Source organism: Lissotriton helveticus, chromosome 8 (assembly GCF_964261635.1).
Source record: "Lissotriton helveticus chromosome 8, aLisHel1.1, whole genome shotgun sequence".
Classification (NCBI taxonomy): domain Eukaryota; kingdom Metazoa; phylum Chordata; class Amphibia; order Caudata; family Salamandridae; genus Lissotriton; species Lissotriton helveticus.
The window spans coordinates 1,663,195,418-1,663,213,187 of NC_136069.1; positions in this window are offsets into that span (position 1 = coordinate 1,663,195,418).

Genomic DNA, 17,770 nt, shown 5'->3' on the forward strand with positions numbered 1-17,770 from the left:
CAAACACTTCTCTTTGAACTGACCCAGGCTGTCTTTGTGTTCAGTTAACTCTGGGCACTGCGCGCACTGCTGTCCACACCCAGGTTAATGCTTTGCTGATCAGTAAGAGTCCTTTGGTGACGGTGGGAGGGGGGGTACGGTCAGATGGGCTCCCTGAGTAGATGGTTGCCATGGTAGCAGAGATGCTGACTGTGGTCCAGGGTTTGTCTCTGTTCGTGATGGGAAGTTGGACGTGGTGGTGGTGGTGGACATGGTGGTGGTGGACCTGGTGGTGGTGGCCCTGGTGGTGGTGGACCTGGTGGTGGATGTGGTAGTGGTGGATGTGGTAGTGGATGTGCTGGATGTGGTGGTGGTGGATGTGGTTTCAGTGGATGTGGTGGTGGTGGACGTGGTGATGGTGGACATGGTGGTTGTGGTGGTGGGTGTGGAGGTGGACTTGGTGGTGGTGGATGTGGTGGTGTTTGACATGGTGGTGGATGTGTTGAATGTGTGGACATGGTGGTGGTGGAGAGTGTGGTGGTGGTGGACATGGTGGTGATGGACGTAGTGGTAGTGGATGTGGTGGTAGTGTACGTGGTGGTAGTGGATGTGGTGGTAGTGGATGTGGTGGTGGTGGATGTGGGGGTGGTGAATGTGGTGGTGGTGGACATGGTGGTGGTGGACGTGGTGGTGTTCGACGTGGGCGTGGACATGGTAGTGGATGCGGTGGTGCTGGACGTGATGGTGGACATGGTGGTGGTGTTGGACGTGGTGGTGGTGGTGGAGGTGGTGGTGGATGTGGACATGGTGGATGTGGGCATGATGGTGGTGGACGTAGTGGTGGTGGCCTTGGTGGTGGACATGGTGGTGGATGTTGTGGTAGTGGACGTGGTGGTTGATGTGTTATATGTGTGGACAGGGTGGTGGTGGAGGGTGTGGTGGTTGTGGACATGGTGGTGATGGATGTGGTGGTGGTGGACATGGTGGTGGTGGTCCTGGTGGTGGTGGACGTGGTGGTGGTGGATATGGTGGTGGTAGATGTGGTGGTGGTGGACGTGGTGGACATGGTGGTGGTGGACATGATGGGGGTGGATGTGGTGGGGGTGGACGTGGTGGTGGTGGTGGACATGGTGGTGTTTGATGTGGTGGACATGGTGTCAAGCTTGCACTCCGCAGGATTCTCATGTAGCAACAATGCTCCACCTCCGGACCCTCCGAACACCCCGAAAGTAAATCACAGGGTGTTCAGACGATACGGTGAGAGAAAAAAACCCAAAAGGGGAAAAACCCAAAAGAAAAGAAAAGAAAGGAAGGGGCAGCAGGGGAACAGTAGCTGAAATAAAAAGCACACAAAGGTTAATGCGAAATATAAACCCTACTCTCATTACATTCTCACTAATCAACACTACGCATGATTCACCTGTAAGAATGACTTGCGCCAGACCTTCCTACTGAATCTTCTGACTTCCCATGTATTCTGTACAAATACAATGACAATAGGTTAACACATGGAATCGAACCCTCCCTTTTGAATTAACAGTGTTCTCACTATAACCTACCCCTTCTCACTGCTACTGAGGCTCAATAAAGGGATTCCGTGAGAAAACTAAAAAAGGGCCTTTGCACAGAAGGCTAACGTTTAATTCCTTGGTAAGAAGGCAAATAAGTCTTTGCGACACAATGTTTCACTAGTCAAAATGAAAGAACCCAAATACGGCAGGGCGTAGTTGATTCACTACTACCCTCCGCCTTGGTATTTGTAATCCTCTGATCTGCTGAAAACCAAGTAGTTGTCATGTGTTCATGACGGTGATGCGGAGGTAAGTGACTCCACCCCCTGCATTCCGCCACACCAAGAAGAAACAAAACAACCCAAACGAAAGGAAGAAAAACAAGTACTCTGACGCTAAGCGCCAGAAACGAAGTTAGGATATGAGGCTTTGCACGATCCTCGCAGCCGCGAGGCAACAGTACTCTCAGGACACCGCAAGAGTCATATCGAACACTGAAATGGAAAGCAGAAAAAACACACGCGCTATCCAGCGCTCGCTCCAGCTACCCTTAGGCGACTTTCTCTGCGCTCAATGAATGCCAACGATCCTCTGACCTGGCCAGGAACAGCGAGAGAAACGCCTGAAAACTCCGGACCGCCGTCCAGAGAAACAACCACAGAATAACGAGCACCGGGATCCGCCCAGCATATCAACCAGTCCGCCGGGCACATGGGTACTGTAGTTCTATGCCTAAGCTTCATGGGAAATGAAGTCTTTAGGCAGGCGCGCTCGCTCTAGATCCTGACAGTACGCCCTCCTCCCAGGCGCCTCCTAGGACCAGGCTTGGAAGGGTGCCTCAAATGGAAAGAACGGAGCGCCCTAGGAGCATGCACATTACTCCACGGCTCCCAGGAATCATCCTCGGTGCTGTATCCCTTCCATGAAACCAGATACCAAAGCACCCCCCTGCTCCAACTTGGAATCACGAATAGACTGTACCTCGTACTCCAATTGCCCATCACAGACAACAGGAGGCGGAGCCGATCTGCGTGATGTGAGGGCTCTCTTCAACAGGTGCACATGAAACGCTGGATGTATTCTCAAAGAGCTAGGCAACTTAAGTTTGTACGCAACAGGATTGATACGTTTCACTATGGGATACGGACCAATGAAACGTGGATGGAAAATGCTTCTCAGCTTGAAACTTATGTTTTTTGTAGAGAGCCATACCTTGTCCCCAATCTTGAACTGAGGACCAGGATCACGATGTTTATCCTCCCAACGTTTGTACGCCTCTTTTGCTTTGCACAGATGTGATTGTACTCCCTTATGCACCTTCCTTAAGGCCTGAACACGTTCTCTCACGGATGGCTGTGTGTGCAAGTCAGTGGGGATGGTGATCGGCAAGGTATTTGCATCATAGCCATAATTAGCCTTGAAAGGCGACATTCCCGTTGAACTGTGCCATGAATTATTGTACGCTAACTCAGCCATCCATAACAATTCCACCCAGGATTCGCGAGCCTCCTTGGAGTAGCAGCGCAGATACTTCTTCAAAGTCTGATTTAAGCGTTCAGTTTGCCCATCTGTTTGCGGATGGAAACTGGTGGAGAGTGCTGACTCGATACCCAATGCCTTGCACCACATTCTCCAAAAACGGGCAATGAACTGAGGCCCCCTGTCTGAAACGATAACCCTTGGAATGCCATGCAACCTGATAACCTGGGAGGCAAGTAACTGGGCTGTCTGACCTGCTGTGGGCAAATTTACACAGGGTATAAAATGCCCCATTTTTGTCAGGTTGTCCACAACCACCAGTACAGCAGTTTTACCCTGATCCAAGGGCAGGCCTGTGATAAAGTCTAGGCTTATGTTTTGCCAGGGTCGATCCGGTGTAGGCATAGGCATCAACAACCCTTTCCTCCGAGTGGTGTTTCCTTTTCCTCTAGCGCAAGTCTCACACTTACCCACCCATCTGGTAGTGTCGGTAGCCAAGGACTCCCACCAAAAATATCTTCGTAACAGACTCACGGTCTTTGTTACTCCTGGGTGACCGGCTGATGGAGCATCATGGCACCAACAAAAAGCCTTTTTACGTATCTCCTCTGTAGGCAGATACAAACACTCCCCTTGAAAAGGTAGTCCCTGTCTTACCTTCCTGCCGGGTTTTTCCGCAGCTCAACGGTTCCACGACCCCATTGACCTGGAACCTTTCACCTCATCCAAGAACTTCTCAGCTCTTATCACACAAACCACCTTGGCCGAAGGTATGATAGAGTGCTGTTCCTCTTGTACCTGTTCTGTGGGTGTGTCCTGTCTCGACAGTGCATCTGCCTTCCTGTTCTCAATTCCTGGTCTGAAAGTCACCACAAAGTTGTATTCTGAAAAGAAGAGCATCCAACGCATTTGCCTTTGCGTCAGATGCCTTGCAGATGTCATGTATTGGAGATTGCGGTGATCAGTATAGACAGTCACTGCCTGACAAGCCCCCCACAAATACGGTCGCCACTCCTGAAAAGCTCTTTTTATAGCTAAAAGTTCCTTCTCCGCAATCGTGTAGTTGACTTCAGCCGAACTCAACTTCTTTGACAGGTAGGCAACGGGATGTAGCTGACCGCTTTGTGGATCTCTCTGAGAAAGAATCGCCCCAATGGCTTCATCAGACGCGTCTGCCTCGACTATAAACGGATGCTCTAACACAGGGTGCGCCAACACCGGTGCAGAGGTAAAAGCCCTCTTCAAAGTCTGGAAAGCGTCCTCCGCCTCCCCTGTCCACACGAAGGGTGTTCCTTTTCGTAACAACTTAGTAATTGGAACAGCTGTCTGGGAGAAATGCAGAATGAACCGACGGTAGTAATTAGCGAACCCCAAGAAACTCTGCACCTCTCTCACGTTCCTAGGGGCTGGACAATCCTGTACTGCCTGTACCTTCCTCCCTGACATTTGCAGTCCGCTTGAGCTGAGATTTACGCCCAAAAACTCCACCTCCTGTACACCAAACTCGCATTTGCTCAGCTTTACATATAAGCAATGCTCCCTCAGTTTGTCCAACACCTTGCACACCTGGGCTGAATGACATGAGACGTCCCTAGAGTATATCAAAATGTCATCGATATACATCACCACAAATTGGTCCACGTACTCCTTTAACACATCGTTTATAAAGAATTGGAACGCTGCAGGAGCGTTACACAGCCCAAAAGGCATGACTAGGTATTCGTATAGACCATATCGCGTCTTGAAAGCAGTCTTCCACTCATCCCCCTCCCTCACTCTGACCAGGTGATAAGCCCCACGTAAATCTAATCGGGTGTAGATCTTTGCCTCTCTCACCTGGTCGAGCAAGACTGAAATGAGGGGGAGAGGATAACGATTCCTTATGGTGTTTTATTCAAGACGCGATAGTCCACACATGCCCTCAAATCACCGTTGGCTTTTGCTATGAAAAACAGAGGGGAGGCGGCTGGAGATCTAGATGGCCGAATGAACCCCAAACGGACATAATGGTCAAGGTATTCTTTTAAATGTGTGGTTTCTGGCACTGATAAAGCATACACTCTGCATGACGGTATCGTGGCCCCTTCTACCAGATCGATGCGGCAGTCATATTCCCTGTGAGGGGGTAGGGTTTCAGCTTTCTTCTCGCTGAAAACATCCATATAAGAAAAGTATTCCACGGGTAGTTGCACATCTGTTTCCACAGCGGTAGCAGCTACAAACGGGGTGGCCAGTACTGCAACATGAGCGGACGCACACGGTACTAGGTGATCCTGACAATGCTCCATCACAAAATGGAATGACTTTGTCTGCCAATCAACCACCGGATTATGTTTCCTTAACCATGGCATGCCCAAAATAACCTCATACTGAGGTGCTGCTATTATGTTCAGATACAAATTCTCTGAATGAACATATCCCTGCATCGCTATCGATAAGCCCAACTCGCTGGTTTTTTCGGTTATGTGACCTGAAGTTAAGGGTATGTCATCCACCGCTAAGACTTCTTCCGGATTCTCTCTCGGAACCCGAGGCAAGGCCAATCTTGTTACAAGACCATCGTCTATGAAATTGCCTGTGGCTCCAGAATCCAACATTACCATGACTTGATGTTGTACTAATTCACAGTCAAGTGTCATAACCACCACTATATGCGACTCTGTTTCACCATTACCATAAGAGGACAGAGACGTAAGTTTCCACTCCTGTACTCCCTCACACCTCTTTTGATTGTCACTCTTTGCTTCTATATCCTGCACAGTTGTAGACACAGCCACTTTTTTGAATCTATTGAAATTACCCGAGGTTTTGGGTTTTGATGGGCATTCTCTAACATAATGACCCTTCTTTCCACAGTACATGCATAGGCCCTGTACTCTTCTTGTTTCTCTCTCTTCCCTAGACAAAGGAGCCCTGACAGCTCCTATTTCCATTGGTTCGGGGGCTGATTCTGATCCCCCTACTACCCTACGAGGGCCCTTATCGCTACTGAAACGTCCTCTGTCCCATCGTCATCTGTTGTTCCCTCTCTCGGACAGACGGCTATCCAGACGTAACACTAGATTCACCATGTCAACAAAAGAAGTAGGCTGGGGATCAATCTGTGCTACTACATCTTTTAGATCCTCTTTCAATACTTGATAAAAGAGGGACATTCTTTTCTCCTCCGGCCATTCTGCTTCGGCCACCAGCCTGTTAAAAGCAGAAAGATAGGTGACTAATTCTCCTCTCCCTTGCCTCAACTCCAGAAGCTCTCGGTCAGCACTAAAGGATGTAGCCCTTCTGTCAAACACTCTTTCAAATTCAGCTTTAAAAGCGGTCCAATCCGATAAGATGGGATCATCGCGTTTCACCAGAGGCACTGCCCAATCTGCCGCATCACCAACCAGATATGAAATAACAAAAGCCACTCTCAAGTGATTAGCGGGAAAAGAGGAAGGCTTACAGGAGAAATGCATAAGAACCTGGGTCATGAATACATGCACCTTGCGAGGATCGCCTGTGAACCTTTCGTGATTAGCCAGAGGAATAGGAGGGGGCATGGTTACCTGTACAGTAGATGACGATGCAGAGGCGTTAAAAGGATTGCCACTCAAACGTTCTACCTTCTCCCTTAAGGCAGCGGTTTCGGCCTTGAAGAGGCCAACTCCTGCTGTACTAACACCAGCGCATGCAACACATCCTCCATGGACGCCATTGTTACCACACAAGAACCGGGCAGAGTGAAATTCGTGGACTTGTTATTCTGTCAAGCTTGCACTCCGCAGGATTCTCATGTAGCAACAATGCTCCACCTCCGGACCCTCCGAACACCCCGAAAATAAATCACAGGGTGTTCAGACGATACGGTGAGGGAAAAAAAACCAAAAGGGGAAAAACCCAAAAGAAAAGAAAAGAAAGGAAGGGGCAGCAGGGGAACAGAAGCTGAACTAAAAAGCACACAAAGGTTAATGCGAAATATAAACCCTACTCTCATTACATTCTCACTAATCAACACTACGCATGATTCACCTGTAAGAATGACTTGCGCCAGACCTTCCTACTGAATCTTCTGACTTCCCATGTATTCTGTACAAATACAATGACAATAGGTTAACACATGGAATCGAATCCTCCCTTTTGAATTAACAGTGTTCTCACTATAACCTACCCCTTCTCACTGCTACTGAGGCTCAATAAAGGGATTCCGTGAGAAAACTAAAAAAGGGCCTTTGCACAGAAGGCTAACGTTCAATTCCTTGGTAAGAAGGCAAATAAGTCTTTGCGACACAATGTTTCACTAGTCAAAATGAAAGAACCCAAATACGGCAGGGCGTAGTTGATTCACTACTACCCTCCGCCTTGGTATTTGTAATCCTCTGATCTGCTGAAAACCAAGTAGTTGTCATGTGTTCATGACGGTGATGCGGAGGTAAGTGACTCCACCCCCTGCATTCCGCCACACCAAGAAGAAACAAGACAACCCAAACGAAAGGAAGAAAAACAAGTACTCTGACGCTAAGCGCCAGAAACGAAGTTAGGATATGAGGGTTTGCACGATCCTCGCAGCCGCGAGGCAACAGTACTCTCAGGACACCGCAAGAGTCATATCGAACACTGAAATGGAAAGCAGAAAAAACACACGCGCTATCCAGCCCTCGCTCCAGTTACACTTAGGCGACTTTCTCTGCGCTCAATGAACGCCAACGATCCTCCGACCTGGCCAGGAACAGCGAGAGAAACGCCTGAAAACTCCGGACCGCCGTCCAGAGAAACAATCACGGAATAACGAGCCCCGAGCACCGGGATCCGCCCAGCATATCAACCAGTCCGCCGGGGCACATGGGTACTGTAGTTCTATGCCTAAGCTTCATGGGAAATTAAGTCTTTAGGCAGGCGCGCTCGCTCTAGATCCTGACACATGGTGCTGGATGTAGTGGTGGTGGACGTGGTGGTTGATGTGGTGATGGTGGACGTGGTGGTGGTTGACGTGGTGATGGTGGATTTGGTGATGGATGTGGGCGTGATGGTGGTTGACATGTTGGTGGTGGATGTAGTGGTGGTGGACGTGGTGGTGGATGTGATGTGGACGTGGCAATGGTGGATGTGTTGGTGGTGGTGGATGTGGTGGTGGACGTGGTGGTGTTTGACGTGGTGGTGGACATGTTGGTGGATGTGGTGGTGGATATTGTGGTTGACATGGTGTTGGTGGACTTAGTGGTGGTGGACGTGGTGGTGTTTACCGTGGTGGTGGTGGAAGTGGTGGTTGTGGATGTGGTGGTGGTGGACATGGTGGTGTTGGACATGGTGGTTGATGTGGTGGTGGTGGACGTGGTGGTGGTGGAGGGTATGTGATGGGGGACCTGGTGGTGGACATGGTGGTGGTGGACGATGTAGTGGATGTGGTGGTGGATGTGGTGATGGCGGATGTCGTGGTGGTGGTGGTGGTGGACATGTTATTGATGGTGGACGTGGTGATTTTTTACATGGTGGTGTTGGTGGACGGCGTGGTGTTTGACGTGGTGGTGGATGTTGTAGTGGACATGGTTGTGGATATGGTGGATTTGGTGGTGGTGGACATGGTGGATGTGGTGGTGGATGTGGTTGTGGTGGACGTGGTGGTTCTGGATGTGGTGGACGTGGTGTAGTTTGATGTGGAAATGGATGTGGTGGTGGACATGGTGGTGGTGGTGGATGTGGTGGTTGACGTTGGAGTGTTTGACATGGTGTGGTGAACGTGGTGGTGGTGGTGGACGTGGTGGTGGCAGACGTGGTGGTGGTGTACATGGGGATTGATGTGGTGGTGGTGGAGGACATGGTAGTGGTGGAGCTGGTGGTGAACATGGTGGTGGTGGATGTGGTGGTGGACGTGGTGGAGATGATGGTGGTGGACATGGGGGTGGTGGACATGGTGGTGGTGGATATGGTGGTCGATATGGTGGTGGAAGTGGTGGTAGTGGACGTGGTGGTGTTTGACATGGTGGTGGTGGAGGTTGACCTAGTGGTGGTGGACATGGTGGTGGTGGAGGGCATGGTGGTGCTGGACCTGGTGGTGGTGGACCTGGTGGTGGATGTGGTTGTGGTGGATGTGGTGGTGGACGTGCTGGATGTTGTGGTGGTGGACTTGGTGGTGGTAGATGTGGTGGCAGTGGATTTGGTAGTGGTGAATGTGGTGGACATGGTGGTTGTGGTGGTGGATGTGGAGGTGGACATGGTGGTGGCTGTGGTGGTGTTTGACATGGTGGTGGTGGTGGACATGTTGGATGTGTGGACATGGTGGTGGTGGAGGGTGTGGTGGTGGTGGACTTGGTGGTGATGGACGTGGTGGTGGTAGACATGGTGGTGGTGGTGGACATGGTGGTGGTGGACATGGTGGTGGACATGGTGTTGGTGGACGTGGTGGTAGTGGATGTGGTGGTGGTGGATGTGATGGTGGTGGATGTGGTGGTGGTGGTGGCCCTGGTGGTGGACATGTTGGTGGACGCGGTGGTGTTTGACGTGGTGGATGTGGTGGTGGATGTGGTGGACATGGTGGTTGATGTGTTGGATGTGTGGACATGGTGGTGGTGGAGGGTGTGGTGGTTGTGGACATGGTGGTGATGGATGTAGTGGTGGTGGACATGGTGGTGGTGGTCCTGGTGGTGGACATGGTGGTGGTGGATGTGGTGGTGGTGGATGTGGTGGTGGTGGACATGGTGGTGGTGGACATGGTGGGGGTGGATGTGGTGGGGATGGACGTGGTGGTGGTGGTGGACGTGGTGGTGTTTGATGTGGTGGACATGGTGCTGGATGTAGTGGTGGTGGATGTAGTGGTTGATGTGGTGATGGTGGACGCTTTGGTTGAGGTGGTGGTGGTTGACGTGGTGATGGTGGATGTGGTGGTGGATATGGGTGTGATGGTGGTTGACATGTTGGTGGTGGATGTAGTGGTGGTGGACGTGGTGGTGGATGTGATGTGGACGTGGCAATGGCGGATGTGTTGGTGGTGGTGGATGTGGTGGTGGACGTGGTGTTTGAGATGGTGTTGGTGGACTTGGTGGTGGTGGATGTGGTGGTGTTTAACGTGGTGGTGGTGAATGTGGTGGAGGTGGACATGGTGGTGGTGGACGAGGTGGTGTTCGACGTGGTCGTGGACATGGTAGTGGATGCGGTGGTGCTGGACGTGATGGTGGACATGGTGGTGGTGGATGTGGACATGGTGGATGTGGGCATGATGGTGGTGGACGTAGTGGTAGTGGCCCTGGTGGTGGACATGGTGGTGGATGTGGTGGTAGTGGACGTGGTGGTTGATGTGTTATATGTGTGGACATGGTGGTGGTGGAAGGTGTGGTGGTTGTGGACATGGTAGTGATGGATGTGGTGGTGGTGGACATGGTGGTGGTGGTCCTGGTGGTGGTGGAAGTGGTGGTGGTGGATATGGTGGTGGTAGATGTGGTGGTGGTGGACGTGGTGGACATGGTGGTGGTGGACATGGTGGGGGTGGATGTGGTGGGGGTGCGAGTGTGGTGGTGGTGGTGGACATGGTGGTGTTTGATGTGGTGTACAAAGTTCATAGGTCGCACGCTACTCCACCATTACAGCGTGTGTACCCCAGGAGCATCATGGTAGATGTTGTTTTATCAAAGCGGGTGCGCTTAACAAAGTTCCGAAGTGTGATGCATGGTTGCAGGCCAACTCTGGACACCGGTGTTTCTGGATTTTTGTCCTTCATCAGCAGAGTGTAGGATGAGTGTCAGGGGTTGCTGTGCAGGCTGTCAAAGTGTTATCAGGTATGGTACCTCTCCAGGCGCGTAGGGCGTTAACCTGAGCTCGTCAGCTCGAAGGCTCAAGGGAGCCGTAGTTACGTACAAAGTTCATAGGTCGCACGCTACTCCACCATTACAGCGTGTGTACCCCAGGAGCATCATGGTAGATGTTGTTTTATCAAAGCGGGTGCGCTTAACAAAGTTCCGAAGTGTGATGCATGGTTGCAGGCCAACTCTGGACACCGGTGTTTCTGGATTTTTGTCCTTCATCAGCAGAGTGTAGGATGAGTGTCAGGGGTTGCTGTGCAGGCTGCCAAAGTGTTATCAGGTATGGTACCTCTCCAGGCGCGTAGGGCGTTAACCTGAGCTCGTCAGCTCGAAGGCTCAAGGGAGCCGTAGTTACGTACAAAGTTCATAGGTCGCACGCTACTCCACCATTACAGCGTGTGTACCCCAGGAGCATCATGGTAGATGTTGTTTTATCAAAGCGGGTGCGCTTAACAAAGTTCCGAAGTGTGATGCATGGTTGCAGGCCAACTCTGGACACCGGTGTTTCTGGATTTTTGTCCTTCATCAGCAGAGTGTAGGATGAGTGTCAGGGGTTGCTGTGCAGGCTGCCAAAGTGTTATCAGGTATGGTACCTCTCCAGGCGCGTAGGGCGTTAACCTGAGCTCGTCAGCTCGAAGGCTCAAGGGAGCCGTAGTTACGTACAAAGTTCATAGGTCGCACGCTACTCCACCATTACAGCGTGTGTACCCCAGGAGCATCATGGTAGATGTTGTTTTATCAAAGCGGGTGCGCTTAACAAAGTTCCGAAGTGTGATGCATGGTTGCAGGCCAACTCTGGACACCGGTGTTTCTGGATTTTTGTCCTTCATCAGCAGAGTGTAGGATGAGTGTCAGGGGTTGCTGTGCAGGCTGCCAAAGTGTTATCAGGTATGGTACCTCTCCAGGCGCGTAGGGCGTTAACCTGAGCTCGTCAGCTCGAAGGCTCAAGGGAGCCGTAGTTACGTACAAAGTTCATAGGTCGCACGCTACTCCACCATTACAGCGTGTGTACCCCAGGAGCATCATGGTAGATGTTGTTTTATCAAAGCGGGTGCGCTTAACAAAGTTCCGAAGTGTGATGCATGGTTGCAGGCCAACTCTGGACACCGGTGTTTCTGGATTTTTGTCCTTCATCAGCAGAGTGTAGGATGAGTGTCAGGGGTTGCTGTGCAGGCTGCCAAAGTGTTATCAGGTATGGTACCTCTCCAGGCGCGTAGGGCGTTAACCTGAGCTCGTCAGCTCGAAGGCTCAAGGGAGCCGTAGTTACGTACAAAGTTCATAGGTCGCACGCTACTCCACCATTACAGCGTGTGTACCCCAGGAGCATCATGGTAGATGTTGTTTTATCAAAGCGGGTGCGCTTAACAAAGTTCCGAAGTGTGATGCATGGTTGCAGGCCAACTCTGGACACCGGTGTTTCTGGATTTTTGTCCTTCATCAGCAGAGTGTAGGATGAGTGTCAGGGGTTGCTGTGCAGGCTGCCAAAGTGTTATCAGGTATGGTACCTCTCCAGGCGCGTAGGGCGTTAACCTGAGCTCGTCAGCTCGAAGGCTCAAGGGAGCCGTAGTTACGTACAAAGTTCATAGGTCGCACGCTACTCCACCATTACAGCGTGTGTACCCCAGGAGCATCATGGTAGATGTTGTTTTATCAAAGCGGGTGCGCTTAACAAAGTTCCGAAGTGTGATGCATGGTTGCAGGCCAACTCTGGACACCGGTGTTTCTGGATTTTTGTCCTTCATCAGCAGAGTGTAGGATGAGTGTCAGGGGTTGCTGTGCAGGCTGCCAAAGTGTTATCAGGTATGGTACCTCTCCAGGCGCGTAGGGCGTTAACCTGAGCTCGTCAGCTCGAAGGCTCAAGGGAGCCGTAGTTACGTACAAAGTTCATAGGTCGCACGCTACTCCACCATTACAGCGTGTGTACCCCAGGAGCATCATGGTAGATGTTGTTTTATCAAAGCGGGTGCGCTTAACAAAGTTCCGAAGTGTGATGCATGGTTGCAGGCCAACTCTGGACACCGGTGTTTCTGGATTTTTGTCCTTCATCAGCAGAGTGTAGGATGAGTGTCAGGGGTTGCTGTGCAGGCTGCCAAAGTGTTATCAGGTATGGTACCTCTCCAGGCGCGTAGGGCGTTAACCTGAGCTCGTCAGCTCGAAGGCTCAAGGGAGCCGTAGTTACGTACAAAGTTCATAGGTCGCACGCTACTCCACCATTACAGCGTGTGTACCCCAGGAGCATCATGGTAGATGTTGTTTTATCAAAGCGGGTGCGCTTAACAAAGTTCCGAAGTGTGATGCATGGTTGCAGGCCAACTCTGGACACCGGTGTTTCTGGATTTTTGTCCTTCATCAGCAGAGTGTAGGATGAGTGTCAGGGGTTGCTGTGCAGGCTGCCAAAGTGTTATCAGGTATGGTACCTCTCCAGGCGCGTAGGGCGTTAACCTGAGCTCGTCAGCTCGAAGGCTCAAGGGAGCCGTAGTTACGTACAAAGTTCATAGGTCGCACGCTACTCCACCATTACAGCGTGTGTACCCCAGGAGCATCATGGTAGATGTTGTTTTATCAAAGCGGGTGCGCTTAACAAAGTTCCGAAGTGTGATGCATGGTTGCAGGCCAACTCTGGACACCGGTGTTTCTGGATTTTTGTCCTTCATCAGCAGAGTGTAGGATGAGTGTCAGGGGTTGCTGTGCAGGCTGCCAAAGTGTTATCAGGTATGGTACCTCTCCAGGCGCGTAGGGCGTTAACCTGAGCTCGTCAGCTCGAAGGCTCAAGGGAGCCGTAGTTACGTACAAAGTTCATAGGTCGCACGCTACTCCACCATTACAGCGTGTGTACCCCAGGAGCATCATGGTAGATGTTGTTTTATCAAAGCGGGTGCGCTTAACAAAGTTCCGAAGTGTGATGCATGGTTGCAGGCCAACTCTGGACACCGGTGTTTCTGGATTTTTGTCCTTCATCAGCAGAGTGTAGGATGAGTGTCAGGGGTTGCTGTGCAGGCTGCCAAAGTGTTATCAGGTATGGTACCTCTCCAGGCGCGTAGGGCGTTAACCTGAGCTCGTCAGCTCGAAGGCTCAAGGGAGCCGTAGTTACGTACAAAGTTCATAGGTCGCACGCTACTCCACCATTACAGCGTGTGTACCCCAGGAGCATCATGGTAGATGTTGTTTTATCAAAGCGGGTGCGCTTAACAAAGTTCCGAAGTGTGATGCATGGTTGCAGGCCAACTCTGGACACCGGTGTTTCTGGATTTTTGTCCTTCATCAGCAGAGTGTAGGATGAGTGTCAGGGGTTGCTGTGCAGGCTGCCAAAGTGTTATCAGGTATGGTACCTCTCCAGGCGCGTAGGGCGTTAACCTGAGCTCGTCAGCTCGAAGGCTCAAGGGAGCCGTAGTTACGTACAAAGTTCATAGGTCGCACGCTACTCCACCATTACAGCGTGTGTACCCCAGGAGCATCATGGTAGATGTTGTTTTATCAAAGCGGGTGCGCTTAACAAAGTTCCGAAGTGTGATGCATGGTTGCAGGCCAACTCTGGACACCGGTGTTTCTGGATTTTTGTCCTTCATCAGCAGAGTGTAGGATGAGTGTCAGGGGTTGCTGTGCAGGCTGCCAAAGTGTTATCAGGTATGGTACCTCTCCAGGCGCGTAGGGCGTTAACCTGAGCTCGTCAGCTCGAAGGCTCAAGGGAGCCGTAGTTACGTACAAAGTTCATAGGTCGCACGCTACTCCACCATTACAGCGTGTGTACCCCAGGAGCATCATGGTAGATGTTGTTTTATCAAAGCGGGTGCGCTTAACAAAGTTCCGAAGTGTGATGCATGGTTGCAGGCCAACTCTGGACACCGGTGTTTCTGGATTTTTGTCCTTCATCAGCAGAGTGTAGGATGAGTGTCAGGGGTTGCTGTGCAGGCTGCCAAAGTGTTATCAGGTATGGTACCTCTCCAGGCGCGTAGGGCGTTAACCTGAGCTCGTCAGCTCGAAGGCTCAAGGGAGCCGTAGTTACGTACAAAGTTCATAGGTCGCACGCTACTCCACCATTACAGCGTGTGTACCCCAGGAGCATCATGGTAGATGTTGTTTTATCAAAGCGGGTGCGCTTAACAAAGTTCCGAAGTGTGATGCATGGTTGCAGGCCAACTCTGGACACCGGTGTTTCTGGATTTTTGTCCTTCATCAGCAGAGTGTAGGATGAGTGTCAGGGGTTGCTGTGCAGGCTGCCAAAGTGTTATCAGGTATGGTACCTCTCCAGGCGCGTAGGGCGTTAACCTGAGCTCGTCAGCTCGAAGGCTCAAGGGAGCCGTAGTTACGTACAAAGTTCATAGGTCGCACGCTACTCCACCATTACAGCGTGTGTACCCCAGGAGCATCATGGTAGATGTTGTTTTATCAAAGCGGGTGCGCTTAACAAAGTTCCGAAGTGTGATGCATGGTTGCAGGCCAACTCTGGACACCGGTGTTTCTGGATTTTTGTCCTTCATCAGCAGAGTGTAGGATGAGTGTCAGGGGTTGCTGTGCAGGCTGCCAAAGTGTTATCAGGTATGGTACCTCTCCAGGCGCGTAGGGCGTTAACCTGAGCTCGTCAGCTCGAAGGCTCAAGGGAGCCGTAGTTACGTACAAAGTTCATAGGTCGCACGCTACTCCACCATTACAGCGTGTGTACCCCAGGAGCATCATGGTAGATGTTGTTTTATCAAAGCGGGTGCGCTTAACAAAGTTCCGAAGTGTGATGCATGGTTGCAGGCCAACTCTGGACACCGGTGTTTCTGGATTTTTGTCCTTCATCAGCAGAGTGTAGGATGAGTGTCAGGGGTTGCTGTGCAGGCTGCCAAAGTGTTATCAGGTATGGTACCTCTCCAGGCGCGTAGGGCGTTAACCTGAGCTCGTCAGCTCGAAGGCTCAAGGGAGCCGTAGTTACGTACAAAGTTCATAGGTCGCACGCTACTCCACCATTACAGCGTGTGTACCCCAGGAGCATCATGGTAGATGTTGTTTTATCAAAGCGGGTGCGCTTAACAAAGTTCCGAAGTGTGATGCATGGTTGCAGGCCAACTCTGGACACCGGTGTTTCTGGATTTTTGTCCTTCATCAGCAGAGTGTAGGATGAGTGTCAGGGGTTGCTGTGCAGGCTGCCAAAGTGTTATCAGGTATGGTACCTCTCCAGGCGCGTAGGGCGTTAACCTGAGCTCGTCAGCTCGAAGGCTCAAGGGAGCCGTAGTTACGTACAAAGTTCATAGGTCGCACGCTACTCCACCATTACAGCGTGTGTACCCCAGGAGCATCATGGTAGATGTTGTTTTATCAAAGCGGGTGCGCTTAACAAAGTTCCGAAGTGTGATGCATGGTTGCAGGCCAACTCTGGACACCGGTGTTTCTGGATTTTTGTCCTTCATCAGCAGAGTGTAGGATGAGTGTCAGGGGTTGCTGTGCAGGCTGCCAAAGTGTTATCAGGTATGGTACCTCTCCAGGCGCGTAGGGCGTTAACCTGAGCTCGTCAGCTCGAAGGCTCAAGGGAGCCGTAGTTACGTACAAAGTTCATAGGTCGCACGCTACTCCACCATTACAGCGTGTGTACCCCAGGAGCATCATGGTAGATGTTGTTTTATCAAAGCGGGTGCGCTTAACAAAGTTCCGAAGTGTGATGCATGGTTGCAGGCCAACTCTGGACACCGGTGTTTCTGGATTTTTGTCCTTCATCAGCAGAGTGTAGGATGAGTGTCAGGGGTTGCTGTGCAGGCTGCCAAAGTGTTATCAGGTATGGTACCTCTCCAGGCGCGTAGGGCGTTAACCTGAGCTCGTCAGCTCGAAGGCTCAAGGGAGCCGTAGTTACGTACAAAGTTCATAGGTCGCACGCTACTCCACCATTACAGCGTGTGTACCCCAGGAGCATCATGGTAGATGTTGTTTTATCAAAGCGGGTGCGCTTAACAAAGTTCCGAAGTGTGATGCATGGTTGCAGGCCAACTCTGGACACCGGTGTTTCTGGATTTTTGTCCTTCATCAGCAGAGTGTAGGATGAGTGTCAGGGGTTGCTGTGCAGGCTGCCAAAGTGTTATCAGGTATGGTACCTCTCCAGGCGCGTAGGGCGTTAACCTGAGCTCGTCAGCTCGAAGGCTCAAGGGAGCCGTAGTTACGTACAAAGTTCATAGGTCGCACGCTACTCCACCATTACAGCGTGTGTACCCCAGGAGCATCATGGTAGATGTTGTTTTATCAAAGCGGGTGCGCTTAACAAAGTTCCGAAGTGTGATGCATGGTTGCAGGCCAACTCTGGACACCGGTGTTTCTGGATTTTTGTCCTTCATCAGCAGAGTGTAGGATGAGTGTCAGGGGTTGCTGTGCAGGCTGCCAAAGTGTTATCAGGTATGGTACCTCTCCAGGCGCGTAGGGCGTTAACCTGAGCTCGTCAGCTCGAAGGCTCAAGGGAGCCGTAGTTACGTACAAAGTTCATAGGTCGCACGCTACTCCACCATTACAGCGTGTGTACCCCAGGAGCATCATGGTAGATGTTGTTTTATCAAAGCGGGTGCGCTTAACAAAGTTCCGAAGTGTGATGCATGGTTGCAGGCCAACTCTGGACACCGGTGTTTCTGGATTTTTGTCCTTCATCAGCAGAGTGTAGGATGAGTGTCAGGGGTTGCTGTGCAGGCTGCCAAAGTGTTATCAGGTATGGTACCTCTCCAGGCGCGTAGGGCGTTAACCTGAGCTCGTCAGCTCGAAGGCTCAAGGGAGCCGTAGTTACGTACAAAGTTCATAGGTCGCACGCTACTCCACCATTACAGCGTGTGTACCCCAGGAGCATCATGGTAGATGTTGTTTTATCAAAGCGGGTGCGCTTAACAAAGTTCCGAAGTGTGATGCATGGTTGCAGGCCAACTCTGGACACCGGTGTTTCTGGATTTTTGTCCTTCATCAGCAGAGTGTAGGATGAGTGTCAGGGGTTGCTGTGCAGGCTGCCAAAGTGTTATCAGGTATGGTACCTCTCCAGGCGCGTAGGGCGTTAACCTGAGCTCGTCAGCTCGAAGGCTCAAG